Here is a 16,660-nt window from a genome sequence, read left to right as displayed (position 1 = left end):
CGATATCTAAAACGTTATTGTACTACTTCTTACTGGCTATTACATCAACTTAGAAGTTTCATCAGTCTTCTACTATGGTGCTGTTAGTGTCTCCGCATACCGCAGCACGCGACATAGCTTTGCAGACGATAAATGTAACCGTTTCAGAGAGAAGAGCGACCAATGTGACGATCTGGCCTTAAGTCGATTTGATAAGAATTGACGAAAACGGACGGATTTCTCATGTTTTTACTACATATGAACACTTTTCACATTCTCCCGTGCAACGCAGCTGCTAGTTCTCCATTGATGCAAAATCTTAAGGTCCTAGCTCACGTCCAAGGCACCAAAGCCAGCTAAAAAGTCAATAATCGAAATCTAAAACGTTATTGTACTACTTCTTACTGGCTATTACATCATCTTAGAAGTTTCATCTGTTTTCTACTATGGTGCTGATAGTCTCTCCGCATACCGCAGCACGCGACATAGCTTTGCAGACGATAAATGTAACAAATGTAACCGATTCAGAGAGAAGAGCGACCAATGTGACGATCTGGTTTTAAGTCGATTTGATAAGAAATGACGAAAACGGACGGATTTCTCAGGTTTTTACTACACATGAACACTTTTCACATTCTCCCGTGCAACGCAGCTGCTAAACCTCATTTGATGCAATGTGTTAAGGTCCTAGCTCATGTCCAAGACCCCAAAGCCAGCTAAAAAGTCAATAACCGATATCTAAAACGTTATTGTACTACTTCTTACTGGCTATTACATCAACTTAGAAGTTTCATCAGTGTTCTACTATGGTGCTGTTAGTGTCTCCGCATACCGCAGCTCGCGACATAGCTTTGCAGACGATAAATGTAACCGTTTCAGAGAGAAGAGCGACCAATGTGACGATCTGGCTTTAAGTCGATTTGATAAGAAATGACGAAATCGGACGGATTTCTCAGGTTTTTACTACATATGAACACTTTTCACATTCTCCCCTGCAACGCAGCTGCTAGTTCTCTCTTGATGCAAAATCTTAAGGTCCTAGGTCATGTCCAAGACCCCAAAGCCAGCTAAAAAGTCAATAATCGGTATCGATAACGTTATTGTACTACTTCTTACTGGCTATTACATCAACTTAGAAGTTTCATCTGTTTTCTACTATGGTGCTGTTAGTGTCTCCGCATACCGCAGCACGCGACATAGCTTTGCAGACGATAAATGTAACAAATGTAACCGTTTCAGAGAGAAGAGCGACCAATGTGACGATCTGGTTTTAAGTCGATTTGATAAGAAATGACGAAAACGGACGGATTTCTCAGGTTTTTACTACATATGAACACTTTGCACATTCTCCCGTGCAACGAAGCATGTAGTCCTCATTTGATGCAAAATCTTAAGGTCCTAGTCCATGTCCAAGGCCCCAAAGCCAGCTAAAAAGTCAATAATCGATATCTAAAACGTTATTGTACTACTTATTACTGGCTATTACATCAACTTAGAAGTTTCATCTGTTTTCTACTATGGTGCTGTTTGTGTCTCCGCATACCGCAGCACGCGACATAGCTTTGCAGACGATAAATGTAACCGTTTCAGAGAAAAGAGCGACCAATGTGACGATCTGGTTTTAAGTCGATTTTATAAGAAAAGACGAAAACGGACGGATTTCTCATGTTTTTACTACATATGAACACTTTTCACATTCTCCCGTGCAACGCAGCTGCTAGTCCTCCTTTGATGCAAAGTCTTAAGGTCCTAGCTCGTGTCCAATGCCCCAAAGCCAGCTAAAAAGTCAATAATCGATATCTAAAACGTTAGTGCACTACTTCTTACTGGCAATTACTACAACTTAGGAGCTTCTTCTGTGTTCTACTATGGTGCTGTTAGTGTCTCGGCATACCGCAGCACGCGACATAGCTTTGTAGACGATAAATGTTACCGTTTCAGAGAGAAGAGCGACCAATGTGACGATCTGGCTTTAAGTCGATTTGATAAGAAATGACGAAAACGAACGGATTTCTCAGGTTTTTACTACATATGAACTTTTTTCACATTCTCCCGTGCAACGCAGCTGCTAGTCCTCCTTTGATGCAAAATTTTAAGGTCCTAGCTCATGTCCGAGGCCCCAATGCCAGCTAAAAAGTCAATAATCGATATCTAAAACGTTATTGTCTTACTTCTTACTGGCTATTACATCAACTTAGAAGCTTCTTCTGCGTTACTATGGTGCTGTTAGTGTCTCGGCATACCGCAGCACGAGACATAGCTTTGCAGGCGATAAATGGTACCGTTTCAGAGATAAGAGCGGCCAATGTAACGTTCTGGCTTTAAGTCGATTTGATAAGAAATGACGAAAACGGACGGATTTCTCAGGTTTGTACTACATGTGAACTCTTTTCACATTCTGCCGTGCAACGCAGCTGCTAGTCCTCCGTTGATGCAAAATCTTAAAGCCCTAGCTCATGTCCAAGGCCCCAAAGCCAACTAAAAAGTCAATAATCGATATCTGAAACGTTATTGCACTACTTCTTACTGCCTATTACATCAACAGAAGTTTCATCAGTGTTCTACTATGGTACTGTTAGTGTCTCTGCATACCGCACCACGCGATATAGCTTTGCAGACGATAAATGTAACCGTTTCAGAGAGAAGAGCGACCAATGTGACGATCTTGCTTTAAGTCGATTTGATAAGAAATGACGAAAACGAACGGATTTCTCAGGTTATTACTACATATGAACACTTTTCACATTCTCCCGTGCTACGCAGCTGCTAGTCCTCCATTGATGGAAAATCTTAAGGCCCTAGCTCATGTCCAAGGCCCCAAAGCCAGCTAAAAAGTCAATAATCGATATCTAAAACGTTGTTGTACTATTTCTTACTGGCAATTACATCAACTCTAAAGCTTCTTCCGTGTTCTACTATGGTGTTGTTAGTGTCTCGGCATACCGCAGCACGCGACATAGCTTTGCAAGCGATAAATGTTACCGTTACAGATAGAAGAGCGGCCAATGTGACGATCTGGCTTTAAGTCGATTTGATAAGAAATGACGAAAACGAACGGATTTCTCAGGTTTTTACTACATATGAACACTTTTCACATTCTCCCGTGCAACGCAGCTGCTAGTCCTCCTTTGATGCAAAATCTTAAGGCCGTAGCTCATGTTCAAGGCCCCAAAGCCAGCTAAAAAGTCAATAATCGATATCTAAAACGTTATTGTACTACTTCTTACTGGCAGTGTTATCAACTTAGAAGCTTCTTCTGTGATCTACTATGGTGCTGTTAGTGTCTCGGCATACCGCAGCACGCGACATAGCTTTGCAGGAGATAAATGGTACCGTTTCAGAGAGAAGAGCGGCCAATGTAACGTTCTGGCTTTAAGTCGATTTGATAAGATATGACGAAAACGGACGGATTTCTCAGGTTTGTACTACATGTGAACACTTTTCACATTCTCCTGTGCAACGCAGCTGCTAGTCCTGCTTTGATGCAAGATCTTAAGGCCCTAGCTCATGTCCAAGACCCCAAAGCCAGCTAAAAAGTCAATAATCGATATCTAAAACGTTATTGTACTACTTCTTACTGGCTATTACATCAACTTAGAAGTTTCACCAGGGCTCTACTATGGTACTGTTAGTGTCTCTGCATACCGCAGCACACGACATAGCTTTGCAGATGATAAATGTAACAGTTACAGAGAGAAGAGCGACCAATGTGACGATCTTGCTTTAAGTCGATTTGGTAAGAAATGACGAAAACGGACGGATTTCTCAGGTTTTTACTACACATGAACACTTTTCACATTCTCCCGTGCAACGCAGCTGCTAGTTCTCCTTTGATGCAAAATCTTAAGGTCCTAGCTCATGTCCATGGCCCCAAAGCCAGCTAAAAATTCAATAATCGGTATCTAAAACGTTATTGCACTACTTCTTACTGGCTATTACATCAACTTAGGAGTTTCATCTGTTTTCTACTATGGTGCTGTTAGTGTCTCCGCATACCGCAGCACGCGACATAGCTTTGCAGACGATAAATGTAACCGTTACAGAGATAATAGCGGCCAATGTAACGTTCTGGCTTTAAGTCGATTTGATAACAGATGAGGAAAACGGACGGATTTCTCAGGTTTTTACTACTTATCAACACTTTTCACATTCTCGCCTGTGCAACGCAGCTGCTAGTCCTCCATTCATGCGCAAATCTTAATGTCACAGCTTATGTCCAAGGCACGAAAGACGGCTACATCTACATCTACATCTACATGACTACTCTGCAATTCACATTTAAGTGCTTGGCAGAGGGTTCATCGAACCACAATCATACTATCTCTCTACTATTCCACTCCCGAACAGCGAGCGGAAAAACGAACACCTAAACCTTTCTGTTCGAGCTCTGATTTCTCTTATTTTATTTTGATGATCATTCCTACCTATGTAGGTTGGGCTCAACAAAATATTTTCGCATTCGGAAGAGAAAGTTGGTGACTGAAATTTCGTAAAAAGCTCTCGCCGCGACGAAAAACGTCTATGCTGTAATGACTTCCATCCCAACTCGTGTATCATATCTGCCACACTCTCTCCTCTATAACGCGATAATACAAAACGAGCTGCCCTTCTTTGCACCCTCTCGATGTCCTCCGTCAACCCCACCTGGTAAGGATCCCACACCGCGCAGCAATTTTCTAACAGAGGACGAACGAGTGTTGTGTAAGCTGTCTCTCTAGTGGACTTGTTGCATCTTCTAAGTGTCCTGCCAATGAAACGCAACCTTTGGCTCGCCTTCCCGACAATATTATCTATGTGGTCCTTCCAACTGAAGTTGTTCGTAATTTTAACACCCAGGTACTTAGTTGAATTGACAGCCTTGAGAATTGTACTATTTATCGAGTAATCGAATTCCAACGGATTTCTTTTGGAACTCATGTGGATCATCTCACACTTTTCGTTATTTAGCGTCAACTGCCACCTGACACACCATACAGCAATCTTTTCTAAGCCTCTTTGCAGCTGATACTGGTCTTCGGATGACCTTACTAGACGGTAAATTACAGCATCATCTGCGAACAACCTAAGAGAACTGCTCAGATTGTCACCCAGGTCATTTATATAGATCAGGAACAGTAGAGGTCCCAGGACGCTTCCCTGGGGAACACCTGATATCACTTCAGTTTTACTCGATGATTTGCCGTCTATTACTACGAACTGCGACCTTCCTGACAGGAAATCACGAATCCAGTCGCACAAATAGTCAATAATCGATAACTAAAACTTGAATTGTACTACTTCTTACTGGCTATTACATCAACTTAGAAGCTTCTTCTGTGTTCTACTATGGTGCTTTTAGTATCTCTGCATACCGCAGCACTCGACATAGCTTTGCAGACGATAAATGTAACCGTTTCAGAGAGAAGAGCGGCCAGTGTGACGATCTGGCTTTAAGTCGATTCGATAACAAATGACGAAAACGGACGGATATCTCAGGTTTTTACTATATATGAACACTTTTCACATTCTCCCGTGCAACGCAGCTGCTAGTCCTCCTTAGATGCAAAATCCTAAGGTCCTACCTCATGTCCAAGGCCCCAAAGCCAGCTAAAAACTCAATAATCGATATCTAAAACGTTATTGTACTACTTCTTACTGGCAATTACATCAACTTAGAAGCTTCTTCTGTGTTCTACTATGGTGCTGTTAGTGTCTCGGCATACCGCAGCACGCGACATAGCTTTGCAGGAGATAAATGGTACCGTTTCAGAGAGAAGAGCGGCCAATGTAACGTTCTGGCTTTAAGTCGATTTGATAAGAAATGACGAAAACGGACGGATTTCTCAGGTTTTTACTACACATGAACACTTTTCACATTCTCCCGTGCAACGCAGCTGCTAGTCTTCCTTTGATGCAATGTCTTAAGGTCCTAGCTCATGTCCAAGACCTCAAAGCCAGCTAAAAAGTCAATAATCGATATCTAAAACTTTATTGTACTACTTCTTACTGGCTATTACATCAACTTAGAAGTTTCATCAGTCTTCTACTATGGTGCTGTTAGTGTCTCCGCATACCGCAGCACGCGACATAGCTTTGCAGACGATAAATGTAACCGTTTCAGAGAGAAGAGCGACCAATGTGACGATCTGGCTTTAAGTCGATTTGATAAGAATTGACGAAAACGGACGGATTTCTCATGTTTTTACTACATATGAACACTTTTCACATTCTCCCGTGCAACGCAGCTGCTAGTTCTCCATTGATGCAAAATCTTAAGGTCCTAGCTCACGTCCAAGGCACCAAAGCCAGCTAAAAAGTCAATAATCGAAATCTAAAACGTTATTGTACTACTTCTTACTGGCTATTACATCATCTTAGAAGTTTCATCTGTTTTCTACTATGGTGCTGATAGTCTCTCCGCATACCGCAGCACGCGACATAGCTTTGCAGACGATAAATGTAACAAATGTAACCGTTTCAGAGAGAAGAGCGACCAATGTGACGATCTGGTTTTAAGTCGATTTGATAAGAAATGACGAAAACGGACGGATTTCTCAGGTTTTTACTACACATGAACACTTTCACATTCTCCCGTGCAACGCAGCTGCTAGTCTTCCTTTGATGCAATGTCTTAAGGTCCTAGCTCATGTCCAAGACCCCAAAGCCAGCTAAAAAGTCAATAATCGATATCTAAAACGTTATTGTACTACTTCTTACTGGCTATTACATCAACTTAGAAGTTTCATCAGTGTTCTACTATGGTGCTGTTAGTGTCTCCGCATACCGCAGCACGCGACATAGCTTTGCAGACGATAAATGTAACCGTTTCAGAGAGAAGAGCGACCAATGTGACGATCTGGCTTTAAGTCGATTTGATAAGAAATGACGAAATCGGACGGATTTCTCAGGTTTTTACTACATATGAACACTTTTCACATTCTCCCCTGCAACGCAGCTGCTAGTTCTCTCTTGATGCAAAATCTTAAGGTCCTAGGTCATGTCCAAGACCCCAAAGCCAGCTAAAAAGTCAATAATCGGTATCGATAACGTTATTGTACTACTTTTTACTGGCTATTACATCACCTTAGAAGTTTCATCTGTTTTCTACTATGGTGCTGTTAGTGTCTCCGCATACCGCAGCACGCGACATAGCTTTGCAGACGATAAATGTAACCGTTTCAGAGAGAAGAGCTTCCAATGTGACGATCTGTCTTTAAGTCGATTTGATAAGAAATGACGAAAATGGATGGATTTCTCAGGTTTTTACCACATACGAACACTTTTCACATTCTCCCGTGCAACGCAGCTGCTAGTCCTCCTTTGATGCAAAATCTTAAGGTCCGAGCTCATCTCCAAGGCCCCAAAGCCAGCTAAAAAGTCAATAATGGAAATCTAAAACGTTATTGTATTACTTCTTACTGGCTATTACATCAACTTAGAAGTTTCATCTGTGTTCTTCTATGGTGCTGTTAGTGTCTCCGCATACCGCAGCACGTGACATGGCTTTACAGACGATAAATGTAACCTTTTCAGAGAGAAGAGCGTCCAATGTGACGTCCTGGCTTTAAGGCGATTTGATAAGAAATTACGAAAACGGAACGATTTCTCAGGTTTTTACTGCATATGAACACTTTGCACATTCTCCCGTGCAACGAAGCATGTAGTCCTCATTTGATGCAAAATCTTAAGGTCCTAGTCCATGTCCAAGGCCCCAAAGCCAGCTAAAAAGTCAATAATCGATATCTAAAACGTTATTGTACTACTTCTTACTGGCTATTACATCAACTTAGAAGTTTCATCTGTTTTCTACTATGGTGCTGTTTGTGTCTCTGCATACCGCAGCACGCGACATAGCTTTGCAGACGATAAATGTAACCGTTTCAGAGAAAAGAGCGACCAATGTGACGATCTGGTTTTAAGTCGATTTTATAAGAAAAGACGAAAACGGACGGATTTCTCATGTTTTTACTACACATGAACACTTTTCACATTCTCCCGTGCAACGCAGCTGCTAGTCCTCCTTAGATGCAAAATCTTAAGGTCCCAGCTCATGTCCAAGGCCTCAAAGCCAGCTAAAAAGTCAATAATCGAAATCTAAAACGTTATTGTATTACTTCTTACTGGCTATTACATCAACTTAGAAGTTTCATCTGTGTTCTTCTATGGTGCTGTTAGTGACTCCGCATACCGCAGCACGTGACATGGCTTTACAGACGATAAATGTAACCTTTTCAGAGAGAAGAGCGTCCAATGTGACGTCCTGGCTTTAAGGCGATTTGATAAGAAATTACGAAAACGGAAGGATTTCTCAGGTTTTTACTGCATATGAACACTTTGCACATTCTCCCGTGCAACGAAGCATGTAGTCCTCATTTGATGCAAAATCTTAAGGTCCTAGTCCATGTCCAAGGCCCCAAAGCCAGCTAAAAAGTCAATACTCGATATCTAAAACGTTATTGTACTACTTCTTACTGGCTATTACATCAACTTAGAAGTTTCATCTGTTTTCTACTATGGTGCTGTTTGTGTCTCCGCATACCGCAACACGCGACATAGCTTTGCAGACGATAAATGTAACCGTTTCAGAGAAAAGAGCGACCAATGTGACGATCTGGTTTTAAGTCGATTTTATAAGAAAAGACGAAAACGGACGGATTTCTCATGTTTTTACTACATATGAACACTTTTCACATTCTCCCGTGCAACGCAGCTGCTAGTCCTCCTTTGATGCAAAGTCTTAAGGTCCTAGCTCGTGTCCAATGCCCCAAAGCCAGCTAAAAAGTCAATAATCGATATCTAAAACGTTATTGCACTACTTCTTACTGGCAATTACTACAACTTAGAAGCTTCTACTGCGTTACTATGGTGCTGTTAGTGTCTCGGCATACCGCAGCACGAGACATAGCTTTGCAGGCGATAAATGGTACCGTTTCAGAGATAAGAGCGGCCAATGTAACGTTCTGGCTTTAAGTCGATTTGATAAGAAATGACGAAAACGGACGGATTTCTCAGGTTTGTACTACATGTGAACTCTTTTCACATTCTGCCGTGCAACGCAGCTGCTAGTCCTCCTTTGATGCAAAATCTTAAGGCCCTAGCTCATGTCCAAGGCCCCAAAGCCAACTAAAAAGTCAATAATCGATATCTAAAACGTTATTGTACTACTTCTTACTGGCAATTACATCAACTTAGAAGCTTCTTCTGTTTTACTATGGTGCTGTTAGTGTCTCGGCATACCACGGCACGCGACATAGCTTTGCAGGCGATAAATGGTACCGTTTCAGAGAGAAGGACGGCGAATGTAACGTTCTGGCTTTAATTTGATTTGATAAGAAATGACGAAAACGGACGGATTTCTCAGGTTTTTGCTACATATGAACACTTTTCACATTCTCCCGTGCAACGCAGCTGCTAGTCCTCCTTTGATGCAAAGTCTTAAGGTCCTAGCTCATTTCCAAGACCCCAAAGCCAGCTAAAAAGTCAATAATCGATATCTGAAACGTTATTGCACTACTTCTTACTGCCTATTACATCAACTTAGAAGTTTCATCAGTGTTCTACTATGGTACTGTTAGTGTCTCTGCATACCGCAGCACGCGATATAGCTTTGCAGACGATAAATGTAACCGTTTCAGAGAGAAGAGCGACCAATGTGACGTCCTGGCTTTAAGTCTATTTGATAAGAAATGACGAAAATGGACGGATTTCTCAGGTTTTACAACATATGAACACTTTTCACATTCTCCCGTGCTACGCAGCTGCTAGTCCTCCATTGATGCAAAATCTTAAGGCCCTAGCTCATGTCCAAGGCCCCAAAGCCAGCTAAAAAGTCAATAATCGATATCTAAAACGTTGTTGTACTATTTCTTACTGGCAATTACATCAACTCTAAAGCTTCTTCCGTGTTCTACTATGGTGTTGTTAGTGTCTCGGCATACCGCAGCACGCGACATAGCTTTGCAGGAGATAAATGGTACCGTTTCAGAGAGAAGAGCGGCCAATGTAACGTTCTGGCTTTAAGTCGATTTGATAAGATATGACGAAAACGGACGGATTTCTCAGGTTTGTACTACATGTGAACACTTTTCACATTCTCCCGTGCAACGCAGCTGCTAGTCCTCCTTTGATGCAAGATCTTAAGGCCCTAGCTCATGTCCAAGACCCCAAAGCCAGCTAAAAAGTCAATAATCGATATCTAAAACGTTATTGCACTACTTCTTACTGGCTATTACATCAACTTAGAAGTTTCACCAGGGTTCTACTATGGTACTGTTAGTGTCTCTGCATACCGCAGCACGCGACATAGCTTTGCAGATGATAAATGTAACAGTTACAGAGAGAAGAGGGACCAATGTGACGATCTTGCTTTAAGTCGATTTGGTAAGAAATGACGAAAACGGACGGATTTCTCAGGTTTTTACTACACATGAACACTTTTCACATTCTCCCGTGCAACGCAGCTGCTAGTTCTCCTTTGATGCAAATTCTTAAGGTCCTAGCTCATGTCCAAGGCCCCAAAGCCAGCTAAAAATTCAATAATCGGTATCTAAAACGTTATTGCACTACCTCTTACTGGCTATTACATCAACTTAGGAGTTTCATCTGTTTTCTACTATGGTGCTGTTAGTGTCTCCGCATACCGCAGCACGCGACATAGCTTTGCAGACGATAAATGTAACCGTTACAGAGAGAATAGCGGCCAATGTAACGTTCTGGCTTTAAGTCGATTTGATAACAGATGAGGAAAACGGACGGATTTCTCAGGTTTTTACTACTTATCAACACTTTTCACATTCTCGCCTGTGCAACGCAGCTGCTAGTCCTCCATTCATGCGCAAATCTTAATGTCACAGCTTATGTCCAAGGCACGAAAGACGGCTAAATAGTCAATAATCGATAACTAAAACTTGAATTGTACTACTTCTTACTGGCTATTACATCAACTTAGAAGCTGCTTCTGTGTTCTACTATGGTGCTTTTAGTATCTCTGCATACCGCAGCACTCGACATAGCTTTGCAGACGATAAATGTAACCGTTTCAGAGAGAAGAGCGGCCAGTGTGACGATCTGGCTTTAAGTCGATTCGATAACAAATGACGAAAACCGTCGGATATCTCAGGTTTTTACAATATATGAACACTTTTCACATTCTCCCGTGCAACGCAGCTGCTAGTCCTCCTTTGATGCAAAATCTTAATGCCCTAGCCCATGTCCAAGGCCCCAAAGCCAGCTAAAAATCAATAATCGATATCTAAAACGTTATTGTACTATTTCTTACTGGCAATTACATCAACTTAGAAGCTTCTTCCGTGTTCTACTATGGTGTTGTTAGTGTCTCGGCATACCGCAGCACGCGAGATAGCTTCGCAAGCGATAAATGTTACCGTTTCAGATAGAAGAGCGGCCAATGTGACGATCTGGCTTTAAGTCGATTTGATAAGAAATGACGAAAACGAACGGATTTCTTAGGTTTTTACTACATATGAACACTTTTCACATTCTCCCGTGCTACGCAGCTGCTAGTCCTCCTTTGATGCAAAGTCTTAAGGTCCTAGCTCATGTCGAAGACCCCAAAGCCAGCTAAAAAGTCAATAATCGATATCTAAAACGTTATTGTACTACTTCTTACTGGCTATTACATCAACTTAGAAGTTTCATCTGTGTTCTACTATGGTGCTGTTAGTGTCTCCGCATACCGCAACACGCGACATAGCTTTGCAGACATAAATGTAACCGTTTCAGAGAGAAGAGCGACCAATGTAACGTTCTGGCTTTAAGTCGATTTGATAAGAAATGTCGAAAACGGACGGATTTCTCAGGTTTGTACTACATGTGAACACTTTTCACATTCTCCCGTGCAACGCAGTTGCTAGTCCTCCTTTGATGCAAGATCTTAAGGCCCTAGCTCATGTCCAAGGCCCCAAAGCCAGCTAAAAAGTCAATAATCGATATCTAAAACGTTATCGTGCTACTTCTTACTGGCTATTACTTCAACTTAGAAGCTTCTTCTGTATTCTACTATGGTGCCTATATTGTCTCTGCATACCACAGCACGCGACATAGCTTTGGAGACGATAAATGTAACCGTTACAGAGTGAATAGCGGCCAATGTAACGTTCTGGCTTTAAGTCGATTTGATAACAGATGAGGAAAACGGACGGATATCTCAGGTTGTTACTACATATGAACACTTTTCACATTCTCCCGTGCAACGCGTCTGCTAGACTTCCCTTCAAGCAAAATCTTAAGGTCCTAGCTCATGTCCAAGGCACCAAAGAAGGGTAAAAGGTCAATATTCGATAACTAAAACTTGAATTGTAGTGTTTCTTACTGGCTATTACATCAACTTAGAAGCTTCTTCTGTGATCTGCTATGGTGCTTTTAGTGTCTAGCCCATACCGCAGCACACGACACAGCTTTGCAGACGATAAATGAAACCGTTTCAGAGAGAGGAGTGGCCAATGTAACGATCTGGCTTTAAATCGATTTGATAACAAATGACGAAAATGGCAGATGTCTCAGGTTTTTAGCACATATGAACACTTTTCAAATTACCCGTGCAAAGCGGCTGCTAGTCCTTCATCATGCAAAAACTTAAGGTCCTAGCACAAGTCCAAGGCGCCAAACCCGTCTAAAAAGTCAATAATCGATTACTAACACGTGAATTGTACTACTTCTTACTGGCTATTACATCAACTTAGAAGCTACTTCTGTGTTCTACTATGGTGCTTTTAGTGTCTCCGTATACTGCAGCAAGCGAAATACCTTTGCAGACAATAAATTTAATGGTTTCAGAGAGAAGAGCGGCCAATGTAACAATCTGGCTTCAAGTCGATTTGATAACAAATGACGAAACCGGATGGATTTCTCATGTTTTTAGTACATATGAACACATTTCACAATCTCAATAGCAACGCGGCACGCAGCACGCGACATGGCTTTGCAAGCGATAAATGAAACCGTTTCAGAGAGAAGAGCGGCCAATGTAACGATCTGGCTTTAAGTCGATATGATAACAAATGACGAAAACGGACGGATATCTCAGGTTTTTACTACGTATGAACACTTTTCACATTCTCGCGTGCAACACAGCTGCTAGTCCTCCATTTATGCAAAATCGTAAGGTCCTCGCTCGTGTCCAAGGTACCAAAGAAGGCTAAAATGACAGTAATCGACAACTGAAACTTGAATTGTACTGCTTCTTACTGGCTGTTACATAAACTTAGAAACTTCTTCTGTGCTTTTAGTGTCTCCGTATACCGCAGCACGCGACATAGCTTTGCACACGATAAATGTAACCGTTTCAGAGAGAAGAGCTGCCAATATTCGATCTGGCATTAAGTCGATTCGATTGCAAATGACGAAAACGGGCGAATTTCTCAGGTTTTTACTAGATGTGAACACTTTCCACATTCTCCTGTGCGATGTGGCTGATAGACCATCCTTCATGCAAAATCATAAGATTCTAGCGCATGTACAAGGCACCAATGCCGGCTAAAAAGTCATTAATCAATAACTAAAACTTGAATTTGACTTCTTCTTACTGGTTATTACGTCAAGTTAGAAACTTCTTCTGTGTTCTACTATCGTGGCTATAGTGTCTCCGCATTCCGCAGCACGCGACATAGCTTTGCACACGATTAATGTAACCGTTTTAGAGAGAAGACCGGCCAATGTGACGATCTGGCTTTAAGTCGATACGATAAAAAATGACGAAAACTGGCGGATTTCTTAGGTTTTTAGTACATATGAACACTTTTCACATTCTATCGTGTAACGTGGCTCATCAGACCTTGATTAATGCCAAATTTTACGGTAGTCGGTCATTTCACTGGCACCAAAGCCGGCTAATAAATCAATAATCGATAACTAAAACCTGAATTGTACTGTTTCCTAAGGGCTAATTACATCAACCTAGAAGCGTCTACTGTGTTCTACTGTGTTGTTTTTAGTGTCTCTGCATTCCTTAGCACGCAACATAAGTTTGCAGACGATAAATGTAACCGTTTCAGAGAGAAGAGCGGCCAATGTAACAATCTGGCTTTAAGTCGATTTGATAACAAATGACGAAAACGGACGGATATCTCAGGTTTTAACTACATAAGAACACTTTTCACATTCTCCCGTGCAACGCGGCTGCTAGTCCTCCTTTCATGCAAAATCTTAAGGTCCTAGCTCGTGTCCAAGGCACCAAAGCCGGCTAAAAAGTGAATAATCGATAACAAAAACTTGAATTGTACTACGTGTTACTGGCTACTACATCAACTTGGAAGTTTCCTATGTGTTCTAGTATAGTGCTTTTAGTGTCTCCGCATACCGCAGCACGTGACACTGCTTTGGAGACGATAAACGTAACCGTTTCAGAGAGAAGAGCGGCCAATGTAACGATCTGGCTTAAAGTCGATTTGATAAAAAATGACGAAAACGGACTGATATCTCAGGTTTTTACTACATAAGAAGACTTTTCACATTATCCCGTGCAACGCTTCTGCTAGTCCTCCTTTCATGCCAAATCTTAAGGTCCAAGCTCATGTCCAAGGCACCAAAGCCGGCTAAAAAGTCAATAATCGAAAGCTAATACTTGAATTGTACTGCTTCTTACTGGGTATTACATGAACTTAGAAGCTTCTTCTGTGTTCTACTATGGTGTATTTAGTGTCTCCGCATACCGCAGCACGCGACATAGCTTTGCACACGATAAATGTAACCGTTTCAGAAAAAAGAGCGGAAAATGTGACGATCTGGCATTAAGTCGATTCGATAGCAAATGACTATAACGGTCGGATTTCTCAGGTTTTTACTAGATATGAACACTTTTCACGTTCTCCCGTGCAACGTGGCCGCTAGACCTCCTTTCATACTAAATCTTAAGGTCCTAGCTCATGTACAATGCACTGAAGCCATCTAAAAAGTCTATAACTGACAACTAAAACTTGAATTGTACTGCTTCTTACTTGCTATTACATCAACTTAGAAGCTTCTTCTCTGTTCTACTATGGTGCTTTTAGTGTCTCCGCATACTGCAGCACGCGACATAGCTTTGCACACGATAAATGTAATCGTTACAGAGAGAAGAGCGGCCAATGTGACGATCTGTAATTAAGTCGATTGGATAGCAAATGACGAAAACGAGCGGATTTCTCAGGTTTTTACTAGATGTGAACACTTTTCACGTTCTCCCGTGCAACGTGGCTGCTAGATCTCCGTTCTTACTAAAACGTAAGGTCCTAGCTCATGTCCAATGCATTAAAGCCATCTAAAAAGTCAATACTCGGTAACTAATACTTGAATTGTACAGCTGCTTACTGGCTATTAGATCAACTTAGAAGCTTCTTCTCTGTTCTACTATGGTGCTTTTAGTGTCTCCGACTACCGCAGCAAGCGACATAGCATGGCACACGATAAATGTAACCGTTTCAGAAAGAAGAGCGGAAAATGTGACGATCTGGCATTAATTCGATTCGATAGCAAATGACGATAACGGGCGGATTTCTCAGGTTTTTACTAGATGTGAACACTTTTCACATTCTCCCGTGCGATATGGCTCATAGACCTCCCTTCATACTAAATCGTAAGGTCCTAGCTCATGTCGAATGCACTAAAGCCTTCTAAAAATTCACTAATCGATAACTAATACTTCAATTGTACAGTTGCTTACTGGCTATTACATCAACTTAGAAGCTTCTTCTGTGTTCTACTATGGTGCTTTTAGTGTCTCCGCATACCGCAGCACGCGACATAAGTTTGCACACGATAAATGTAACCGTTTCAGAGGGAAAACGGCCAATGTGACGATCTGGCATTACGTCGATTCGAAAGCAGATGACGAAAGAGGGCGGATTTCTTAGGTTTTTACTGCACATAAAAACTTCTCACTTTCTTCCGTGCAACGTGGCTGCCAGACCTCCCTTCATGCCAAATCTTAAGGTCCTAGCTCATGTCCAAGGCACCAAAGCTGGCTAAAAATTCAATAATCGATAACTAAAACTTGAATTGTACTGCTTCTTACTGGCTATTACACCAAATTAAAAGCTTCTTCTGTGTTTTACTATGGTGCTTTTAGTGTCTCCGCAAACCGCAGCACGCTACATAGCTATGCAAACAATAAATGTAACCGTTTCAGAGAGGAAACGGCCAATGTGACGATCTGGCATTACGTGGATTCGAAAGCAGATGTGAAAACGGGCGGATTTCCTTGGTTTTTAGTACATATGAACACTTTTCACATTCTCTCGTGTAACGTGGCTGCCAGACCTTGTTTAATGCCAAATCCTAAGGTAGTCGGTTATTTCACTGGCACCAAAGCCGGCTAATAAATCATCTACATCTACATCTACATGACTACTCTGCAATTCACATTTAAGTGCTTTTCAGAGGGTTCATCGAACCACAATCATACTATCTCCTACTGTTCCACTCCCGAACAGCGAGCGGGAAAAACGAACAGCTAAACCTTTCTGTTCGAGCTCTGATTTCTCTTATTTTATTTTGATGATCATTCCTACCTATGTAGGTTGGGCTCAACAAAATATTTTCGCATTCGGAAGAGAAAGTTGGTGACTGAAATTTCGTAAAAAGGTCTCGCCATGACGAAAAACGTCTATGCTGTAATGACTTCCATCCCAACTCGTGTATCATATCTGCCACACTCTCTCCCCTATAACGCGATAATACAAAACGAGCTGCCCGTTTTTGCACCCTT

The sequence above is a fragment of the Schistocerca gregaria genome, unplaced genomic scaffold (genome assembly GCF_023897955.1).
Source record: "Schistocerca gregaria isolate iqSchGreg1 unplaced genomic scaffold, iqSchGreg1.2 ptg000526l, whole genome shotgun sequence".
Classification (NCBI taxonomy): domain Eukaryota; kingdom Metazoa; phylum Arthropoda; class Insecta; order Orthoptera; family Acrididae; genus Schistocerca; species Schistocerca gregaria.
Note: the sequence above shows the minus strand (reverse complement) of the source record.